Source organism: Rhinoraja longicauda, chromosome 2 (assembly GCF_053455715.1).
Source record: "Rhinoraja longicauda isolate Sanriku21f chromosome 2, sRhiLon1.1, whole genome shotgun sequence".
Classification (NCBI taxonomy): Eukaryota; Metazoa; Chordata; class Chondrichthyes; order Rajiformes; family Arhynchobatidae; genus Rhinoraja; species Rhinoraja longicauda.
The window spans coordinates 375,848-399,389 of NC_135954.1; the positions used below are offsets into that span (position 1 = coordinate 375,848).

Here is a 23,542-nt window from a genome sequence, read left to right on the forward strand (position 1 = left end):
ACACGTACAACAGGTCGTGCACAATGCCCCCACACACACACACGTGCAACAGGTCGTGCACAATGCCCCCACACACACACACGTACAACAGGTCGTGCACAATGCCCCCACACACACACACGTGCAACAGGTCGTGCACAATGCCCCCACACACACACACGTGCAACAGGTCGTGCACAATGCCCCCACACACACATACGTGCAACAGGTCGTGCACAATGCCCCCACACACACACACACACGTACAACAGGTCGTGCACAATGCCTCCACACACACACACACACACGTACAACAGGTCTTGCACACTCACCCCACTCACACACACGTACAACAGTTCATGCACAATCACCCCACTCACACACACGTACAACAGGTCATGCACACTCACCCCTCACACACACGTACAACAGGTGGTGCACAATGCCCCCACACACACACGTACAACAGGTCATGCACACTCACCCCACTCACACACATGTGCAACAGGTCGTGCACACTCACCCCACACACACACATGTACAACAGGTGGTGCAAAGGGAACAATATCAGAGTGCAGAATCTAGTGTTACACCGTTAGTCATAGAGGGATACAGCATGGAAACAGGCCCTTCAGCCCAACCCGTCCATACTGACCAACATGTCCCATCTACACCAGTCCCACCTGCCTGCGTTGGCCCATATGCATCTAAACCTGCCCTATCCATGTAACTGTCAAAATGTTTTTCAAACGTTGGGATAGTCCCAGCCTCAACTACCTCCTGCGGCAGCTCGTTCCATACACCCACCATCCATTGTATGAAAATGTTAAGATAACTAAAAAGGCAATACGGGGGGAAAAAATGAGGTACGAGGGTAAACTAGCCAATAATATAAAGGAGGATAGTAAAAGCTTTTTTAGGTACGTGAAGAGGAAAATAATAGTCAAGGCAAATGAGGCCTTTCACTATTCCATAGGTTACAATGAGGTCGCCCCTCATCCTCTAAACTCCAGTGATACAGGCCTAGTGCGGTCGTCATATGTTAACCCACTCAACCCCAGGATCCTTCTTGTGAACTTCCTCTGGACTCCTTCCAACGTCAGCATATCCTTCCTCAGATATGGGGCCCAAAACTGTTCATAATATTCCAAACGCAGTCTGACCAGTGCCTTATAAAGCCTCAGCATAACATCCCTGTCTTTATATTCTAGTCCTCGCAAAATAAATGCTAGCATTGTATTTGCCTTCCTTGGCACGGTGGCGCAGTGGTAGAGTTGCTGCCTCACAGCGCCAGAGTCCCGGGTTCCATCCTGACTACGGGTGCTGTCTGTATGGAGTTTGTACCTTCTCCCAGTGACCTGTGTGGGTTTTCTCCGGGTGCTCCGGTTTCCTCCCACACTCCAAAGACGTGCAGGTTTGTAGGTGAATTGGCCTTGTATCATTGTAAATGATCCCAAGTGTGTGTGGGATATTGTTAATGTGCGGGGATCGCTGGTTGGTGCGGACTCGGTGGGCTGAAGGGCCGATATCTCTAAACTAAACTAAACTACTCCAGATTCAAGCTGCAGATGTATGTGAGGGATGCTGGAGACCCGTGAAGGTGTCACCACCACCACATCTTGCCTGGCATCCCATTCAACGTGAGATTGACAGCACCATATTGCTGAAGGCTTGTACATGTGCTTGATCTAATCGCTGGATCCTGGCTCCAGACAGCTTTCTGCAGCACCATGAAAGCCCACAGCTGTCCGCAGCATGATGCTGCCCATAGCTGCTAGTGCTTCAACTAATCTGGGGCTACAAGCTACAGAGAGGTTGGACAAAATATCCACAGTCCACGAGCACCATTAGTTAGATGTCCCTCCCACCCCCAACATGTATCTGCAGCTGAATCCCAACATGTATCTGCAGCCGACCCCCAACATGTATCTGCAGCTGAACCCCAACATGTATCTGCAGTGAACCCCAACATGTATCTGTAGCTGAACCCCAACATGTATCTGCAGCTGAACCCGAACATATATCTGCAGACCTCCGACATGTATCTGCAGACCCCCAACATGTATCTGCAGTGAACCCCAACATGTATCTGTAGTGAACCCCAACATGTATCTGCAGTGAACCCCAACATGTATCTGCAGTGAACCCCAACATGTATCTGCAGTGAACCCCAACATGTATCTGCAGCTGAACCCCAACATGTATCTGCAGCTGAACCCCAGCATGTATCTGCAGCTGAACCCCAACATGTATCTGCAGTGAACCCCAACATGTATCTGCAGCTGAACCCCAGCATGTATCTGCAGCTGAACCCCAACATGTATCTGCAGCTGATCCCCGCAGGTAAACAGAAGCGATTCATCCTCCACTGGCCACTTAACATGTCACTGTCTTACAGCACGGAAATAGGCCCTTCGGCCCAACTCATCCATGCTGACCAAGATGCCCCATCTACACTAGTGCCACCTGCCTGCAATGTTGAGGTACCAGTTTAGCAGACTCATCGTAGTATCTAAACATCATCTATGTGTGAGAGGGATGCAGTTTGTCCTCTGGGTCAGATGGGGTTGGGTGTATGAAACCAGCTGCCAGAGGAGGTAGTTGAGGCAGGGGCTATAACAATGTTTCAAGGACGGTTGGACAGGTACATGGATAGGAACGGTTCAGAGGGATGTTGAGCCAAATAAGGGCAATTGGGGCTAGCTTAGATGGGGGATTTTGGTGAGAATGGACGATTTGGGTCGAAGGGCCTATTTCTGTGTCATAGAGTGATACTGTGTGTAAACAGGCCCTTCAGCCTAAATTGCCCACACCCACATGTCCCAGCTACACTAGCCTCACCTGCCTGCGTTTGGTCCATATCCCTCTAAACCCTCTATCATGTACCTGTCTAATTGTTTCTTAAACGTTGTGACAGTCCCTTCCACAACTACCTCCATCCCTCCCCCTTCCCAGTTCTCCCACCAGTCTTTCTGCCTCCGACCACAATTTATCTGTTTGCTTTCTTGGTACTTTCTCCCAGCTAACAGTGATCTGTTCCACATCTTCCTCTGTCTCCATTCCCTTTGTCCTATTTTCACAATCCACTTCCTTATCTATGTATCTCTCCCTCTCCCGACATCAGTCTGAAGAAGGGTCTCCACCCGAAACCTCACCCATTCCTTCTCTCCAGAGATGCTGTCTGTCTTGCTGATTTATTCCAGCATTTTATGTCTATCTTTGGTTTAAACCAGCATCTGCAGTTCCTTCCTACACATACCTCCTCTGGCAGCTCGTTTCACACACCCACCACCCTTTGTGTGAAGAGGTTACCCTTCAGGTTCCTATTCAATCTATGTCCTCTGGTCCTTGATTCCACTACTCTGGGCAAGAGACTCTGTATCTACCCGATCTATTTCTCTCATGATTTTGTACACCTCTATAAGATCTCCCCTCATCCTCCAGCGCTCCATGGAATAGAGTCCCAGTCTACTCAACCTCTCCCTATAGCTCACACCCTCTAGTCCTGGCAACATCCTCGTAAATACCCTCTGTAACCTTTCCAGCTTGACAACTTTTGTGCTGTGTGACTCTTTGACTCCATGACTTCCAAGACATGTCTAGATGCCAGAGTTATGTTCAATTGTAAATTTAACAGATTTCTCATTGAGCTGTATTTGGAAGTCTGAAAGACACTGAGGGATGGTTGGGGATTTGAAGTGCTTCAAATATCTCGTGATACTTTAGATTTAATTGTCACAGTGGGCGAGGCTGATTCACAAAGGTGAGCATTCAGGGTCAGCATGTCATGAGGAAAGCTAACAGAATGCCAGTGTTTATTACTGGGGAACAATGCTAGAAGAGGGAGGGATCATTTCAGTTGTACGGGGCATTGGAGGGTCTGAAGAAGTGTCCCTCCACGAAACGTCACCTATCCATGTTCTCCACAGATGCTGCCTGACCCGCTGAGTTACTCCAGCACTCTGTGAAACGTCACCTATCCATGTTCTCCACAGATGCTGCCTGACCCGCTGAGTTACTCCAGCACTCTGTGAAACGTCACCTATCCATGTTCTCCACAGATGCTGCCTGACCCGCTGAGTTACTCCAGCACTCTGTGAAACGTCACCTATCCATGTTCTCCACAGATGCTGCCTGACCCGCTGAGTTACTCCAGCACTCTGTGAAACGTCACCTATCCATGTTCTCCACAGATGCTGCCTGACCCGCTGAGTTACTCCAGCACTCTGTGAAACGTCACCTATCCATGTTCTCCACAGATGCTGCCTGACCCGCTGAGTTACTCCTTTTTGTGCCTACCTGCATAGGCCTGGCACACTATAATTAAGTATTTTTAAAGCAGAACTATACCTATCACCTAGTTGCACCTTAGTCTGAAGAAGGGTCTCGACCTGAAACATCACCCATTCCTTCTCTCTATAGATGTCGCCTGTCCCGCTGAGTTTCTCCAGCATTTTGTGTCTATGTTCTATACCTATCACCTGACTACTTAGCACACAACAAATGCTTTTCACTGTACCTCAGTACACGTGACCATAAACTAATGACTGTTTGAGCAGCAGGGTTTTGTGGAAAATAGCATAACAGAGGTTGGAATCTGAAATGGCACGGTGGTGCAGCGGGTGGAGCTGCTGCCTCACGGCACCAGAGACCCGGCTTCCATCCTGACTACGGGTGCTGCCTGTGCGGAGTTTTACGTTCTCCATTGTTTCAACACTAATATATACTCATTGTTACAGGGGTTTGGCCTGTATCTGCTAAAGTTTACAAGAGGATAGGATATTTGACTGAAACCTGAGGTCAGAAGGATTCTTCACAGGAGGGCGTACAGAGATTGCTCTGCCTTGTGGGAAAACACAGAACCAAGGTCTCAAAAGTCTTTTATTGTCACGTGTACCAATTAAGGTACAGTGATATGCGAATTACCATACAGCCATAGGGCAAAAAGCAACAAGACACACAACTACATAAACAACACCCGCTTCAGGGCGGTCGAAGCTCTTGCGTCGGGGCGATCGAAACTCCCGCATCGGGGCGATCGAAACTCCCGCTTCAGGGCGGTCGAAGCTCCTGCGTCGGGGCGGTCGAAACGTCACCCATTCCCGCGTCTCTGAAGTTGGTCTCTGACCAGGGACCGCGGGCTCCATGTTGTTAAGTCTGCAAGGCCCCCCCGGTTGGAGCTCCGAGGTCGACCCCTGGCAAAGGGATCACGGGCTCCGCGATGTTAAAGTCATGTAGGTTCCCCGCGGTGGAGCTCTCAAAATCGGTCTCCAGCAAAAGCCACCAACTCCTCAACGTTAGGCCGCAGTGCGGACGGACATACGATACGGGAAAAAAATCACATCTCCGTCGAGGTAAGAGATAGAAAACGTTACCCACGATCCCCCCCCCCTCACCTCCCACATAAAACAAGCTAAAGAACACTAAAAACATACATTTAACACATACTATAAAAACACAAAGAAGGGACAGACAGACTGTTGGCGTGGCAGCCATTGGAAAATAAGTGGTTGCCATCTCCACCCCTCTCCGCAGAGACCAGTCCCTCCGCAACTCCCTGGATAACTCGTCCCTTCTCACCCAAACCACCCCCTCCCCAGATACCTTCCCCAGCAACTGCAGGAGATGCAACACCTGTCCCTGTACCTCCTCCCTCGACCACGACAGTCCTTTCAGGTGAGGCAGAGGTTCACTTGCACCTCCTCCAACCTCATCTACTGTATCCGCTGTTCCAGGTGTGGACTCCTATATATCGGTGAGACCAAATGTAGACTGGGCGATCGCTTCGTTGAACTCCTCTGCCTAAACCTACCTGATCTCCCGGTTGCCAACACCTTAACGCCCCCTCCCATTCCCAATCTGACCTTTCTGTGCTGGGCCTCCTTCATTGTCAGAGTGAGGCTCAGCGCAAATTGGAGGAACAGCACCTCATATTTTACTTGGGCAGCTTACACCCCAGAGGTATGAACATTGACTTCTCTAACTTCAAGTAACCCTTGGTTCCCTCTCTCTCCACCCCTCCCCCACTCTAGATGTGATACTAATTTCACTGTCATCTTGTTGAGTTTCACTGTCTGTATAACGCGTTGTCACCTATTCCACAGCCAACAATGCACCATTGTGGGCTCCACATTTCCTTGATTATCGTTGCTTTTTGAATATCTTCTATTCATTTGTCCTAAGTACCGTCTATATCTCTCGCTTCCTTTTGCCCTGACTCTCAGTCTGAAGGGTGTCTACCTAAAACGTCCCCTACTCCTTTTCTCCAGAGATGCTGCCTGACGCACTGAGTTACTCCAGCATTTTGTGTCTGTCTACCGTCTAGGTTTATGTCCAAGTCACTTATACATTTCAGTTTAATTTAGTTTACTGTCACATGAACCGAGGTCTAGTGAAAAGCTTTTGTTGCGTGTTATCCAATCAGCAGAAAGACTAACAATGATTATAATCGATCCATTACAGTGTACAGACGCATGATAATGGAATAACGTTACCTGCAACGTTAAGCCAGCAAAGTCCGATCAAGGATAGTACTGTAATAGCGCCACCTTTGGCTGGAGGATTGTAAATGATAATAAACCACAGTACAGCTAGGCAGTCATGATCCGGTCAGCAGTGAGTTAACTTGTTATTCTGTGTCTGAGCTCAAGATATCACAAATTGGCGAAGAGGATGGGATCGTCGATTCCCCAGCTTTACTTGTCTGTGGTGATATGGAATTCTACAGCGGCACGGAGAAGGTTGTATAACTTTTGGTGTCAAGGAAAGCTGGAGATCGGCTCACAAAGTTGAATTCTGTGAGACTGTTAAATAAAAATCTAAAATGGCAGTGCCCAGTGGATATATCAGAAGATTGGGTGAGTTCCAGCAAAGCCGGGAAACGTTCAGTGCGTACATCGAACATTTAGAGATGTTTTTTGCTGCAAATAACATCACTGAAGTAGAAGCTTCTGATGCAGAATCAAGACAATAGACAATAGACAATAGACAATAGGTGCAGGAGTAGGCCATTCAGCCCTTCGAGCCAGCACCGCCATTCAATGCGATCATGGCTGATCACTCTCAATCAGTACCCCGTTCCTGCCTTCTCCCCATACCCCCTAACACCGCTATCCTTAAGAGCTCTATCCAGCTCTCTCTTGAAAGCATCCAACGAACTGGCCTCCACTGCCTTCTGAGGCAGAGAATTCCACACCTTCACCAACCTTTGACTGAAAAAGTTCTTCCTCATCTCCGTTCTAAATGGCCTACCCCTTATTCTTAAACTGTGGCCCCTTGTTCTGGACTCCCCCAACATTGGGAACATGTTATCTGCCTCTAATGTGTCCAATCCCAGACGTTTGAATGAAGCAATTAAAAATAGGAAAAGAGCAATTTTTCTGACTGAAATGGGTCCCGATGTTTATGATACAGTAAAGAATTTATTAGCTCCAGCCAAACCAAAGGACACGCCTTTGAAGGATATTCTGAAGAAGTTAACAGAACATTATGACCCTAAGCGCTTTGAAATAGCTGAAAGCTATCGTTTTGGAACGAGATGCCAACTTCCAGAGGAGGATATTAGTCATTTTATCGTGACACTTAAGAGGTTATCAATTAATTGTAATTTTGGAAATTTCCAAGACCGGGCGTTAAGAGACCATTTCGTGTGTGGACTGAGAAGTGAGCGGATCCGAAGTAAGCTGATGACGGTGTATGACCTGACCTTTGAAACAGCTTGTAAAACTGCTTTGTCAATGGATATGGCAGAAAGGAGTTCGAGAGAAGTCAGGACAACTTCTAGACAACCAGCGAAAGAGTTGAACAAGCTACAGTCGACAAAGACGTCAGAGAATCGTTATCCATGGAAGGGTAGCAAGACGACGGTAAAGTCATGCTATCGCTGTTTGGGCTCACATCTAGCACAGTCTTGTCCGTTCTTCAAGGCAGAGTGTTACTCGTGTCACAAGATGGGATACCTAGCGAAGGCTTGTCGAAAGGCTAAGCTGAAAATAGGTTCAACAACATGTAAGCTGCATTCTGTGGATCAACTGCAGACAGAGGAAGAGCTTCTCGATATATACACCATCTACAGCAATGAGCTAGTAAACCGGAAGACAAAGAATGTGTCCGTGCAAGTCCAGTTGAACGGAGCTCATGTTAGCATTGAAGTCGACACAAGAGCATCTGTGAGCGTGATTCCAGAATTGGTGTATCGGGAGAAGTTGAGTCAAATTCCATTGGAAGCGAAGCGAATCGAGCTACGTGGTTACTCTGGAGAGAAGATGCCAGTGTTAGGATGCGTACATGTATCAGTTAGGTATAAGGAGCAACAGGCGGAGTTGCCCCTCGAGGTTGTAAAGGGGGATAAACCTGCGTTGCTAGGTCGGAATTGGCTGCAGATCTTGAAGCTCAACTGGAACAAGATATTCCTCGTTCGTGAAGAATTCAAGTGTCCGGAGGACGTAATCAAGCAACATCCGAAGGTGTTTAGCGACCAGGGGGAGCCAATCAAGGGGTACAAGGCAAAAGTACATGTGAAGCAGGATGCGACACTGTGCATTGTAAACCACGGGTTGTGCCGTACGCTCTTAAGGACAAGGTTGAGAAAGAACTGAAAAGACCTGAAGCTGAGAACATTATCAGTAAGGTAGAATGTAGTGAATGGGCAACACCCATTGTAGTTGTACCTAAACCTGATGGTAGTGTTAGACTGTGTGGGGATTATAAGGTGACCATAAACCAGGTACTGGAAGATAGCAGACCAGATACCGTACAGGTATGTAGGTTAATTGACTGGGTAAATGTAAAAATTGTCCCTAGTGGGTGTAGGATAGTGTTAATGTGCGGGGATCGCTGGACGGCGCGGACTTGGTGGGCCGAAAAGGCCTGTTTCCGCGCTGTATATATATGATATGATATGATACCATACCAACGGCAGAGGATTTGTTTAGCACCCTCACAGGCGGCCAAGTTTTCACAAAAATGGACTTGACAAATGCCTACTTGCAGTTGGGTGTAGAAGACGAATCTAAATCCAAGCTAACTATTAACACGCATTTGGGATTGTTTCAGTTCAATAGGCTTCCATTTGGTATATCATCAGCCCCAGGGATTTTTCAAGGGGTAATGACACAAATTCTAGAGGGAATTGAAGGTGTGGTGTGTTACTTGGATGACATCCCCATCTCAGCCCCTGACAGGCAGACACATGATGAAAGGTTGGAAGTGGTACTCAAACGACTTGAAACACACAGTGTAAGTGTAAAGGCACAGAAATGTGAGTTCTTTCAGAACTCGGTAGACTTGGGTCATAAGATAGACAAGGATGGTCTACACCCCACCAAGGGTAAGGTTGATGCGATCAAGAATGCGCCCACTTCCAGAAACATATCTGAGATCCGATCCTTTTTAGGATTAGTGCATTATTATGGGAAGTTAGTGCCAAATCTGTCCACCTGTTTACATTCCTTGAATGAGCTTTTGAGGAAAGATGTACCATGGAAGTGGACATGTAAATGTGATCAAGCTTTCAAGTCATGTAAAGCTCAGTTGGCAGAGAGTTCAATGCTTGTTCATTACGATGTCAATAAGCCGATGAAGTTAGCATGTGATGCTTCACCATACGGTGTTGGTGCTGTGATCTCCCGTGTGTTAGAAAATGGAGAGGAACGGCCAATAGCATTTGCGTCTAGAACACTCAATGCCAGTGAGAGAAATTATGCACAAATAGAGCGAGAGGCTCTTGCATTGATTTTTGCAGTTAGAAGGTTTCACAAATACTTGTATGGTAGAAGGTTTGTAATCGAGATAGATCACCAGCCATTGACAGTGATCCACATACCAACTCTGGCAGCAGCCAGAATGCAAAGATGGGCATTGATATTGTCTGCATACCAGTATGACATTCAGTATCGTAAGGCAGCAGAGCACAGCAATGCTGATGCCATGTCTAGATTACCTTTGGAATCGGAGGTTACCCCAAACAGAGAGGACTTGTTTTACTTCTCTCATGTAGATGCGTTATCTATCACATCAGGGGACATTAGGAAGGCCACTCACACTGACAAACTTTTGTCAAGCGTGCAGGAATATATTACTAATGGATGGCCAAACCAATTGCCGAATTCAGAGGCAGAACTGAAACCATTCTTTGTACGTAGGAACAAACTCTCAGTAGACCAAGGTTGTGTCATGTTGTAATACCTGAAAAATATGGAGTAAAATTGCTAGAAGATCTTCATGATCAGCATTTGGGAATGTGTCTAACAAAGAGTCTAGCTAGAAACGATCTATGGTGGCCGGGTCTAGATAAGGACATAGAACAAATGGTGAAAGAGTGTAGCACATGTCAAGCAGTTGGAAAGAATCCACCCACAGTACCGTTACAGCCATGGAAATGGCCGGTTAGAGTGTGGCAAAGATTACACATTGACTTTGCAGAGATGGATGGACAACAATTGTTCATTGTGATTGATAGTCACTCCAAGTGGGTTGAGGTGTTTCCGATGAACAAAACGACATCCAGCAAAACGATAGACATTTTGCGAGGGTTGTTTGCGTCCTATAGATTTCCAGAGGAAATTGTGTCTGATAACGGACCACAATTCTGTTCACAAGAGTTTGCACAATTCATGAAAGGGAATGGTGTAAAACACACTAGAGTAGCTCCATACCATCCCGCTTCCAATGGAGTGCATTAGGCAAACAACTGCTGGATCCAAATCCAAAGAAAAGACAGTTGTCTTTGTTTCACAAACTGGCTAACTTTCTAATTACATATCGAAACACACCTCACACCACTACTGGTCAAACACCAGCTGAACTGTTCTTGAAAAGAAAACCCAGAACAAGGTTTTCACTGTTGAAACCAAACTTGGCTCAAACAATAGAAGAGAAATAGGAGAAACAAAAAGCATATCATGACGGAAGTAGAGTAAAGGAAAGGAGTGTTGAGTTGAATCAGAAGGTAAAGGTGAAAAACCATCATCACAAGTGGGTGAAGTGGTTACCTGGAAGAGTAGTGAGGAAGTGCGAACCACGGACATACTTGGTCAAGATGTTTGGAAGTGGAAAGGTGAGAAAAGTACACATTGACCATGTCATGCCTATGCAAGCACAGACAGGGTTGAAATCAGACCAATTAGACGAGTCAGATAATTGGGTTACCACTCATGTACAGGTACCAGATGAACCAGAAATGGTACAAGAAGGTACACAAGTTAGTGAGAGTTTGAATCAGCCTGAAAATGGAGGTTCAAGTGGGGTTGACAGTCAAACAAAATTGACTGATGGACTGGAATCTATGAATGTAGGTCAAAAGGAAGGCTTGACTGGATTAAAAATGAGTCTAAGTGGTTCTAAACAGTCAAAAACGTTTGGTCAGGGAAGATATCCAGAAAGGAGAAACCCAGTGGTTAGGTTAAATTTGTGAAGTTATTTCCTGAAATGCACATATCATTGTATATGCCACATATATGCATGATGCCCTCATTTTATTCCGGTTATATAAAAGTAAACTATCAGACAAGATTGTAATAATTTCATACCGTTGGTTATATTCAAAACAAAATGTCCACCAGGAAATATATTTTTTATTATTAGGGTGGAAGGAGTTGTTATAGCGCCACCTTTGGTTAGAGGATTATAAATGATTAAATAAACCACAATACAGCTGTGCAGTCATGTTCCGGTCAGCAGTGAGTTAACTTGTTGTTCTGTGTCTGAGCTCAAGATATCACAAGTATGAGGGTCACCAAAGAGGTAGATAGTAGTTCAGCACTGTTCTCTGGTTGTGGTGGGATGATTCAGTTGCCTGATAACAGCTGGGAAGAAACTGTCCCTGAATCTGGAGGTGTGCGTTTTGCCCGATGGGAGAGGAGAGAAGAGGGAGTGGCCGGGGTGAGACTGGTCCTTGATTATGCTGCTGGCCTTGCCGAGGCAGCGTGAGGTGGAGATTGAGTCAATGGAAGGGAGGTTGGTTTGTGTGATGGTCTGGGCTGCTGGCCTTGCCGAGGCAGCGTGAGGTGTAGATGGAGTCAATGGAAGGGAGGTTGGTTTGTGTGATGGTCTGGGCTGCGTCCACAATTCTCTGCAATTCCTTGCGGTCTTGGATGGAGCTGTTCCCCAACCAGGCTGTGATGCATCCTGATAAATGCTTTCTATGGAGCATCTGTAGAAGTTGGTGAGAGTTGTAGGGGACATGCCGAACTTCCTGAGCCTTGTAAGGAAGTAAGTTGGTGTGCTTTCTTGGTTGTTGCTTCAATAAGGTTGGTCCAGGAGAAGGTGTTGGTGATATTGACTCCTAGGAATTTGAAGTTTTCAATATATCACAAACAGCAGAGGTTCCAGCACAGATCCCTGCGGATCTCCACTGGTCACAGACTGGCCTCCAGCCTGAATATTGGACTTCCACCACAACTCTGCCTTCTATCAGTATTAGAGCACATGGTATTGACACGGCAGGCTGGAAGCAAAGAGTAGGAATTAACGGGTCCCTGTCAGAATCGCAGCAGTGGGGTGCCGCAAGGCTCGGTGCTCGGTGCTGGGACCTCAGTTGTTTACAATATATATTAACGATTTAGACGAGGGAATTAAATGTAACACCTCTAAGTTTGCAGATGACACAAAGCTGGGTGGTAGTGTGAACTGTGAGGAGGATGCTATGGGGATGCAGAGTGACTTGGATAGGTTGGGTGAGTGGGCAGATGCATGGCAGATGCAGTATAATGTGGATAAATGTGAGGTCATCCATTTTGGTGGCAAGAACAGGAAGGCAGATTATTATCTGAATGGTGTCAGATTAGGAAAAGAGGAGCAACGAGACCTGGATGTGCTTGTACATCAGTCACTGAAAGTAAGCATGCAGGTACAGCAGGCAATGAAGAAAGCCAATGGCATGTTGGCCTTCAGAGCGAGAGGATTTGAGTTTAGGAGTAAGGAGGTCCTACTGCAGTGGTACAGGGCCCTAGTGAGACCACAGACCGGAGACCGGGGATCTTATCGAAACGTATAAGATTATTAAGGGGTTGGACACGTTAGAGGCAGGAAACATGTTCCCAATGTTGGGGGAGTCCAGAACCAGGGGCCGCAGTTAATAAGGGGTAGGCCATTAGAACTGAGATGAGGAAAAACTTTTTCAGTCAGAGAGTTGTGAATCTGTGGAATTCTCTGCCTCAGAGGGCAGTGGAGGCCAATTCTCTGAATGCATTCAAGAGAGAGCTAGATAGAGCTGTTAAGGATAGCGGAGTCAGGAGGTATGGGGAGAAGGCAGGAACGGGGTACTGATTGAGAATGATCAGCCATGATCACATTGAATGGCGGTGCTGGCTCGAAGGGCCGAATGGCCTACTCCTGCACCTATTGTCTATTGTCACACCTGGAGTAATGTGTGCAATTTTGATCTAATTTGAGGAAGGACATTATTGCTATCAAGGGAGTGCAGCGTAGGTTCACCAGGTTAATTCCCGGGATGGGAGGACTGACATTTGATGAAAGAATGGGTCAACTGGGCTTGTATTCGCTGGAATTTAGAAGGATGAGAGGGGATCTTATAGAAACATATAAAGTTCTTAGAAGATTGGACAGGGTAGATACAGGAAAAATATTGCCGATGTTGGGGATGTCCACAACCAGGGGTCACAGTTTAAGAATAAGGGGTCGGCCATTTAGGACTGAGATGAGGAAAAACCTTTTCACCCAGAGAGTTGTGAATCTGTGGAATTCTCTGCCACAGAAGGCAGTGGAGGCCAAATATTGGATGTTTTAGAGAGAGAGTTAGATTTAGCTCTTAGAGCTAAGGGAATCAGGGGATATGGGGAAAAAGCCGGAATGGAGTACTAATTTTGGATGATCATGGCTGTGATGGCTCGAAGGGTCGAATGGCCTACTCCTGCACCTATTTTTTATGTTTCTATGTAAACCAGGTCTGAATCCATACGACCAAGTCACTGTTAATTCCATGCATCTGGATCAGCCTAGCATGGAGGACTGCTTTACTAAATGCTTTCCTAATCTATATCTATCTATCTATCTATATCTATATATCTATATATCTATATATAATACTAAAACTCTGCGTTCGTATGTATGGATGTATGTGTGTATGTACGGAAGTTAACTTACAAACCCTACTCCTCCAAGACGGTACACCAAAGCGCTACGATTTTTGTACCGCCGTATTCACCATTAACCTGGGCAACTATTGTAAGTACTTTCGTTCAAATTGAAGCTACCTTTTTAAAGCTAGAGAGATATTAAAGTTTAAATTTTCATTTCTAACCCTTTTCTTGAAGGGGCAACATTTGTTTCCAAAAGTTTCCAGAAAAGGATTTAGTTTTCAGCAAGGTTTTCAGCTTGTGACGGCTACATTGTTTCGAAAAGCTTCCAAGAAGTCTTTTTTGTTATTGCAAGTCAAGTCAAGTCAAGTCAAGTCAGTTTTATTTGTATAGCACATTTAAAAACAACCCACGTTGACCAAAGTACTGCACATCTGATTAGGAAAAAAAAAAAAGACATCTCATTAGGAAAAAAAAAAAAAAATGAAGGCTATAGTGGTCACTTGACATACACAGATCAGGAGGACGGGCCCAACGGGCACACTTGGAGAGTAAGAGTGGGGCTGGGGGAGGAGAGAATGGGGGGTGTGGGGACGGGCCCAACGGGCCCTCTTTTCCGGGCCCAACGGGCACACTTGGAGAGTAAGAGTGGGGCTGGGGGAGTGAGAATGGGGGGTGTGGGGACGGGCCCAACGGGCCCTCTTTTCTAGTATCTATCTATCTATATAATACTAAAACTCTGCGGTCCAACATTCCGTATGTATGTATGTATATGTGTATGTACGGAAGATTACTTACAAACCCTACTCCTCCTAGACGGTACACCAAAGCGCTACGATTTTTGTACCGCCGTATTCACCATTAACCTGGGCAACTATTGTAAGTACTTTCGTTCAAATTGAAGCTACCTTTTTAAAGCTAGAGAGATATTAAAGTTTAAATTTTCATTTCTAACCCTTTTCTTCAAGGGGCTACATTTGTTTCCAAAAGTTTACAGAAAAGGATTTAGTTTTCAGCAAGGATTTAGTTTTCAGCTTGTGACGGCGGCTACATTGTTTCGAAAAGCTTCCAAGAAGTCTTTTTTGTTATTGCAAGTCAAGTCAAGTCAAGTCAAGTCACTTTTATTTGTATAGCACATTTAAAAACAACCCACGTTGACCAAAGTACTGCACATCTGATTAGGAAAAAAACCCAAAACATCTGATTAGGAAAAAAAAAAAAAAAAGAAGGCTATAGTGGTCACTTGACATACACAGATCAGGAGGACAGAGTAAGAGTGGGGCTGGGGGAGGAGAGAATGGGGGGTGTGGGGACGGGCCCAACGGGCCCTCCCCAACGGGCACACTTGGAGAGTAAGAGTGGGGCTGGGGGAGGAGAGAATGGGGGGTGTGGGGACGGGCCCAACGGGCCCTCTTTTCCGGGCCCAACGGGCACACTTGGAGAGTAAGAGTGGGGCTGGGGGAGTGAGAATGGGGGGTGTGGGGACGGGCCCAACGGGCCCTCTTTTCTAGTATAATACTAAAACTCTGCGTTCGTATGTAGGGATGTATGTGTGTATGTACGGAAGTTTAACTTACAAACCCTACTCCTCCAAGACGGTACACCAAAGCGCTACGATTTTTGTACCGCTGTATTCACCATTAACCTGGGCAACTATTGTAAGTACTTTCGTTCAAATTGAAGCTACCTTTTTAAAGCTAGAGAGATATTAAAGTTTAAATTTTCATTTCTAACCCTTTTCTTCAAGGGGCTACATTTGTTTCAAAAAGTTTACAGAAAATCATTTAGTTTTCAGCAAGGATTTAGTTTTCAGCTTGTGACGGCTACATTGTTTCGAAAAGCTTCCAAGAAGTCTTTTTTGTTATTGCAAGTCAAGTCAAGTCAAGTCAAGTCAATTTTATTTGTATAGCACATTTAAAAACAACCCACGTTGACCAAAGTACTGCACATCTGATTAGGAAAAAAAAAACAAACATCTGATTAGGAAAAAAAAAAAACGGGCACACTTGGAGAGTAAGAGTGGGGCTGGGGAAGGAGAGAATGGGGGGTGTGGGGACGGGCCCAACGGGCCCTCCCCAACGGGCACACTTGGAGAGTAAGAGTGGGGCTGGGGGAGGAGAGAATGGGGGGTGTGGGGACGGGCCCAACGGGCCCTCCCCAACGGGCACACTTGGAGAGTAAGGGTGGGGCTGGGGGAGGAGAGAATGGGGGGTGTGGGGACGGGCCCAACGGGCCCTCTTTTCTAGTCTATATAATACTAAAACTCTGCGGTCCAACATTCCGTATGTATGTATGTATATGTGTATGTACGGAAGATTACTTACAAACCCTACTCCTCCTAGACGGTACACCAAAGCGCTACGATTTTTGTACCGCCGTATTCACCATTAACCTGGGCAACTATTGTAAGTACTTTCGTTCAAATTGAAGCTACCTTTTTAAAGCTAGAGAGATATTAAAGTTTAAATTTTTCATTTCTAACCCTTTTCTTCAAGGGGCTACATTTGTTTCCAAAAGTTTCCAGAAAAGGATTTAGTTTTCAGCAAGGATTTAGTTTTCAGCTTGTGACGGCTACATTGTTTCGAAAAGCTTCCAAGAAGTCTTTTTTGTTATTGCAAGTCAAGTCATGTCAAGTCAAGTCACTTTTATTTGTATAGCACATTTAAAAACAACCCACGTTGACCAAAGTACTGCACATCTGATTAGGAAAAAAAACCAAAACATCTTGGAGAGTAAGAGTGGGGCTGGGGGAGGAGAGAATGGGGGGTGTGGGGACGGGCCCAACGGGCCCTCCCCAACGGGCACACTTGGAGAGTAAGGGTGGGGCTGGGGGAGGAGAGAATGGGGGGTGTGGGGACGGGCCCAACGGGCCCTCTTTTCTAGTATAATACTAAAACTCTGCGTTCGTATGTAGGGATGTATGTGTGTATGTACGGAAGTTTAACTTACAAACCCTACTCCTCCAAGACGGTACACCAAAGCGCTACGATTCTTGTACCGCCGTATTCACAATTAACCTGGGCAACTATTGTAAGTACTTTCGTTCAAATTGAAGCTACCTTTTTAAAGCTAGAGAGATATTAAAGTTTAAATTTTCATTTCTAACCCTTTTCTTCAAGGGGCTACATTTGTTTCCAAAAGTTTCCAGAAAAGGATTTAGTTTTCAGCAAGGATTTAGTTTTCAGCTTGTGACGGCTACATTGTTTCGAAAAGCTTCCAAGAAGTCTTTTTTGTTATTGCAAGTCAAGTCAAGTCAATTTTATTTGTATAGCACATTTAAAAACAACCCACGTTGACCAAAGTACTGCACATCTGATTAGGAAAAAAACCCAAAACATCTGATTAGGAAAAAAAAAAAAACGGGCACACTTGGAGAGTAAGAGTGGGGCTGGGGGAGGAGAGAATGGGGGGTGTGGGGACGGGCCCAACGGGCCCTCCCCAACGGGCACACTTGGAGAGTAAGAGTGGGGCTGGGGGAGGAGAGAATGGGGGGTGTGGGGACGGGCCCAACGGGCCCTCCCCAACGGGCACACTTGGAGAGTAAGAGTGGGGCTGGGGGAGGAGAGAATGGGGGGTGTGGGGACGGGCCCAACGGGCCCTCTTTTCTAGTGCTTTACTAAAATCCATGTCGACAACATCCACCACCCTATGCTCATCAATCATCTGTGTCACATCCCCAAAGAACATTCACATGCTACCATGACAACCCATGACACGTGTACCAGCGGGCAGCACTAGCCTCAGGTTCTATGTAGCTGACACAGGGAAGTCCATGGTGGGAAGTTACCAGTTACTTTTACACGTGGAGACAGAAAGAATGAGGTTAACTTGGCATCATGTTTGGCTCAGACTTTAAAAGGCATTTAGACTTTTGAAGTTTTATTAGCTTTAAAATAGTTATGGATAAGGACAGGCCAGGCCCACTAGTTCAAATTGTAAATTGGTGCATGGCCAACTTTGCTGGTATTAGACAGGAACTTGCTCACGTTAACTGGAGCAGGTTGTTTGTGGGCAAAGTAACGTCAGGAAAGTGAGATGGTTTTAAAAGAGTGATGACTAGAGTTCAGAGCACGCATGTTCAGCAGAGACTGAAGGGAAAGGCAAGTGGCAGTAAGGAAGTTTGGATGATGAGAGAAATTGAGGCTCTGGTCAGGAGAAAGGTGGAGGATTGGTTCAGATATAGGCAGCTGGAAATGTGTATCCCAGGAGGAGTTTCTGGAACAGAGAAGCAAACTATAAAAGGGAATTGGGAGGGCAAAAAGTGGACAGGAGATAGCCCAGGCAGAAAATGTGGTGGGAAATGCAGAGATGTGATGTGCATTAAGGGAAAGAAGGTGAGTAGTGAGAATAGGAGCCCCCGGAAAGCAAGGCGGTCACCTCTGTTTGGAGGCGCAGGAGATGGGCAAAGATCTCAATCTGTTTATACTGTGGAGGACGACATGCAGACTGGGGATAATAGAAGTGTCCTGAGGAGCTTAATATGGGCGAAGAGGTGCTGAACATCCTAAAGTGCATGCAGATAGGCAAATCTCCTGGGCCTGATCAAAGATATGTCAGGACACTGTGGGAAGCTAGAGAGAGCGTTGCAGGTGCCATGCCTGGGATTTGTGGATCATCTAACCAGGGTGAGGCACCAGAAGGCTGGAGGGTGGCTGATGTCGTGCCTATGTCTAAGAAGGGGAAGGAAAATCCTGGAAACTATTGGGCGTTATTGGTCGGCAAGTTCATGGAGAGGATTCTGAGGGATAGGATATACAGGCATTTGGATAGATGGGGGCTGAATAGGGATAGTCAGCATGGTTTTGTACGTGGGAGATTGTGTCTCACGAATCTGATTGAGTTTTTTGAAAACATGACCAAACAGGTCGGCTTGTACTCGCTGGAATTTAGAAGATTGAGGGGGGATCTTATAGAAACTTACAAAATTCTTAAGGGGTTGGACAGGCTAGATGCAGGAAGATTGTTCCCGATGTTGGGGAAGTCCAGAACAAGGGGCCACAGTTTAAGGATAAGGGGGAAGTCTTTTAGGACCGAGATGAGAAAGTTTTTTTTCACACAGAGTGGTGAATCTGTGGAATTCTCTGCCACAGAAGGTAGTTGAGGCCAGTTCATTGGCTATATTTAAGAGGGAGTTAGATGTGGCCCTTGTGGCTAAAGGGATCAGGGGGTATGGAGAGAAGGCAGGTACAGGATACTGAGTTAGATGATCAGCCATGATCATATTGAATGGCAGTGCAGGCTCGAAGGGCCGAATGGCCTACTCCTGCACCTATTTTCTATGAGGGCAGAGCCATAGACGTTGTGTATATGGACTTCAGCAAAGCATTTAACAAGGTTCCGCATGGTAGGTTGCTCTGAAGATTAGATCACATTGGATCAGGGAGATCTAGCCGACTGACTGAGAAATGGCTTCAGGTTAGGAAGAGGTGAGTGGTGAAGGATGGCCGAGTTGCAGACTGGAGGCCTGGGACTTGTGGCATTGTAGATAGCGAAGATGATTATCAAAACAGCACCTTGATCAGCTGGGCAAGTGGGTCGAAGAATGGTCAATGCAGTTTAATGCAGATATGTATCAGGTGTTGTATTTTGGGAAGTCAAGCCAGGGCAGGACCTACACAGTGAATGGCAAGGCCCTTCACAGGACCTACACAGTGAATGGCAAGGCCCTACACAGGACCTACACAGTGAATGGCAAGGCCCTACACAGGACCTACACAGGCCTACGCAAGGACCTACACAGGACCTACACAGTGAATAGCAAGGCCCTACACAGGACCTACACAGTGAATGGCAAGGCCCTACACAGGACCTACACAGTGAATGGCAAGGCCCTACACAGGCCTACACAAGGACCTACACAGTGAATGGCAAGGCCCTACACAGTGAATGGCAAGGCCCTACACAGGCCTACACAAGGACCTACACAGGCCTACGCAAGGACCTACACAGGCCTACGCAAGGACCTACACAGTGAATGGCAAGGACCTACACAGGACCTACACAAGGCCCTACACAGTGAATGGCAAGGACCTACACAGGACCTACACAAGGACCTACACAGGCCTACGCAAGGACCTACACAGTGAATGGCAAGGACCTACACAGGACCTACACAAGGACCTACACAGGCCTACGCAAGGACCTACACAGTGAATGGCAAGGCCCTACACAGGACCTACACAGGCCTACGCAAGGACCTACACAAGGACCTACACAGTGAATGGCAAGGCCCTGGGGAGTGTTGTAGAGCAGAGAGATCTGGGAATGCAGGTACATAGTTCTTAGAAAGTGGCGTCACAGGTAGATAGAGTGGTCAAGAAGGCTTTTGGTACATTGGCCTTGATCAGTCAGGATATTGAGTATAGAAGTTGAGATGTTACGTTACAGTTGTGTTGGTGAAACCACATTTGGAGGATTGTGTCCACGTTTGGTCACCCTGCTATAGGAGGGATGTCATTAGCTGCAGATTGCAGAGACTAATCCTTCTGCCTTGTACCTTCACTGATGACCTGCTACACGTAGTCCTGCCCCTTCACACCTAGCTTTCTTTCCCCCCACCCCTGCAATCATTGTGAAGAAGGGTCTCGACCCCCGAAACATCACCAATCCATGATCTCCACGGATGCTGAATTACTCCAACATTTTGTGTCTTTCCTTGGTAAACCAACATCTGCAGTTCTTTGTTACCACAAGAACACAGAAAAGATTTAGGATGATGTTGCCAGGACTCGAGGGCCTGAGCTGTAAGGGGAGGTCGAGCAGGCTGGGACTCTATTCTCTGGAGCACAGGAGGATGAGGGGTGATCTTATAGAGGTGTATAAAAGCATGATGGTGAGAGGTTAAATGCACAGTGTGTTTTACACAGAGTAGGGGAATCAAGAACCAGAGGACATTGGTTTAAGGTGAGGGAAATATTTAATAGAAACCCGAGGGGCAACTTTTTCACACAGACGGTGTGAGTGTATGGAACGAGCTGCCAGATGAGATCGTTGAGGCAGATACTAGAACAGCATTTAAAATACATTTGGACAGGTACATGGATAGGAAAGGCTTAAAGAGATTTGGGCCAAACACTGGCAGGTGGGACTAGTGTAGATGGGACATGTGGGGGGCATGGGCAAGTGGGCAGAAGGGCCTGCTTCAGTGCTGTATGACTGTAAGACATATGGACAGATCTTGTTGTGCGAGGCCCCGTGGGCAAGAGTGATCATAATATGGTGGAGTTCTTCATTAGGATGGAGAGTGACAAAGTCGATACAGAAACAAGTGTTCTGAACTTAAAGAAAGGTAACTTTGAGGGTATGAGGCGTGAATTGTCCAAGATAGACTGGCGATTGATGCTGAAAGGGTTGACGGTGGACATGCAATGGAAGGCATTTCAAGGTCGCATGGATGAACTACAACAAGTGTTCATCCCAGTTTGGCAAAAGAACAAACCAGGAAAGGTAGTGCATCCGTGGCTAACAAGGGAAATCAAGGATAGTATTAAAACAAAAGATGAAGCATACAGATTAGCCAGAAAAAGTATCATACCAGAGGACTGGGAGAAATTCAGAGTCCAGCAGAAGAGGACAAAGGGCTTAATTAGGAAAGGGAAAATAGATTATGAGGGAAAACTGGCAAGGAACATAAAAACAGACTGCAAAAGCTTTTATAGATATGTCAAGAGAAAAAGATTAGTTAAGGCAAATGTAGGTCCCTTGCAGTCGGAAACAGGTGAATTGATCATAGGGAACAAGGAGATGGCAGACCAATTGAACAAATACTTTGGTTCTGTCTTCACTAGGGAAGACATAAACAATCTGCCGGAAATAGCAGGGGACCGGGGGTCTAAAGAGATGGAGGAACTGAGGGAAATCCAGGTTAGTCGGGAAGTGGTGTTAGGTAAATTAAATGGATTAAAGGCAGATAAATCCCCAGGGCCAGATAGGCTGCATCCCAGAGTGCTTAAGGAAGTAGCCTCAGAAATAGTGGATGCATTAGTGATAATTGTTCAAAACTCTTTAGATTCTGGAGTAGTTCCTGAGGACTGGAGGGTAGCTAATGTAACCCCACTTTTTTAAAAGGGAGGGAGAGAGAAAACGGGGAATTATAGACCAGTTAGCATAACATCGGTAGTGGGGAAAATGCTAGAGTCAGTTATTAAAGATGTGATAGCATCACATTTGGAAAGTGGTGAAATCATCGGACAAAGTCAGCATGGATTTACCAAAGGCAAATCATGTCAGACGAATCTTATAGAATTTTTCGAGGATGTAACTAGTAGAGTGGATAAGGAAGGGAGAACCAGTCGATGTGTTAGAAACATAGAAACATAGAAAATAGGTGCAGGAGTAGGCCATTCGGCCCTTCGAGCCTGCACCGCCATTCAATATGATCATGGCTGATCATTCAGTTCAGTAGCCTGTACCTGCCTTCTCTCCATACCCCCTGATCCCTTTAGCAAAAAGGGCCACATCTAACTCCCTCTTAAATATAGCCAATGAACTGGCCTCAACTACCTTCTGTGGCAGAGAATTCCACAGACTCACCATTCTCTGTGTGAAGAAATGTTTTCTCATCTCGGTCCTAAAAGACTTCCCCCTTATCCTTAAGCTGTGACCCCTGGTTCTGGACTCCCCCAACATCGGGAACAATTTTCCCGCATCTAGCCTCTCCAACACCTTAAGAATTTTATATGTTTCTATAAGATCCCCCCTCAGTCTTCTAAATTCCAGCGAGTACAAGCCCAGTCTATCTAGTCTTTCCTCATATGTAAGTCCCGCCATCCCAGGGATCAATCTGGTGAACCTTCTCTGTACTCCCTCTAAGGCAAGAACGTCTTTCCTCAGGTTAGGAGACCAAAACTGCACACAATACTCCAGGTGCGGTCTCACCAAGGCCCTGTACAACTGCAGCAGAACCTCCCTGCTCCTAAACTCAAATCCTCTTGCTATGAATGCCAACATACCATTCGCTTTCTTCACTGCCTGCTGCACCTGCATGCTTGCTTTCAATGACTGGTGCACCATGACACCCAGGTCACGTTGCATCTCCCCTTCTCCCAATCGGTCAGCATTCAGGTAATACTCTGCTTTCCTGTTCTTGCCGCCAAAGTGGATAACCTCACATTTATCCACATTATATTGCATCTGCCATGCATTTGCCCACTCGCCTAATCTATCCAAGTCACTCTGCAGCCTCCTAGCATCCTCCTCGCAGCTAACACTGCCACCCAGCTTCGTGTCATCCGCAAACTTAGAGATGTTGCATTCAATTCCCTCGTCCAAATCATTAATATACACTGTAAATAACTGGGGTCCCAGCACTGAGCCTTGCGGTACCCCACTAGTCACTGCCTGCCATTCCGAAAAGGACCCGTTTATTCCTACTCTTTGCTTCCTGTCCGCCAACCAATTTTCTATCCACCTCAACACTGAACCCTCAATACCGTGTGCTTTAAGTTTGTACACCAATCTCCTATGTGGGACCTTGTCGAAGGTCTTCTGAAAGTCCAGATATAACACATCGACTGGTTCTCCCTTAT

At 46.3% G+C, this 23,542-nt stretch overlaps 1 protein-coding gene across 3 annotated transcripts in view; it reads right to left on the reverse strand.

The window, feature by feature from the left end:
- The window catches only part of ulk4 (unc-51 like kinase 4), a 434,415-nt gene that overhangs the window by 12,269 nt on the left and 398,604 nt on the right, over positions 1-23,542 (reverse strand). The gene's annotated exons all lie outside the window — the stretch shown is intronic.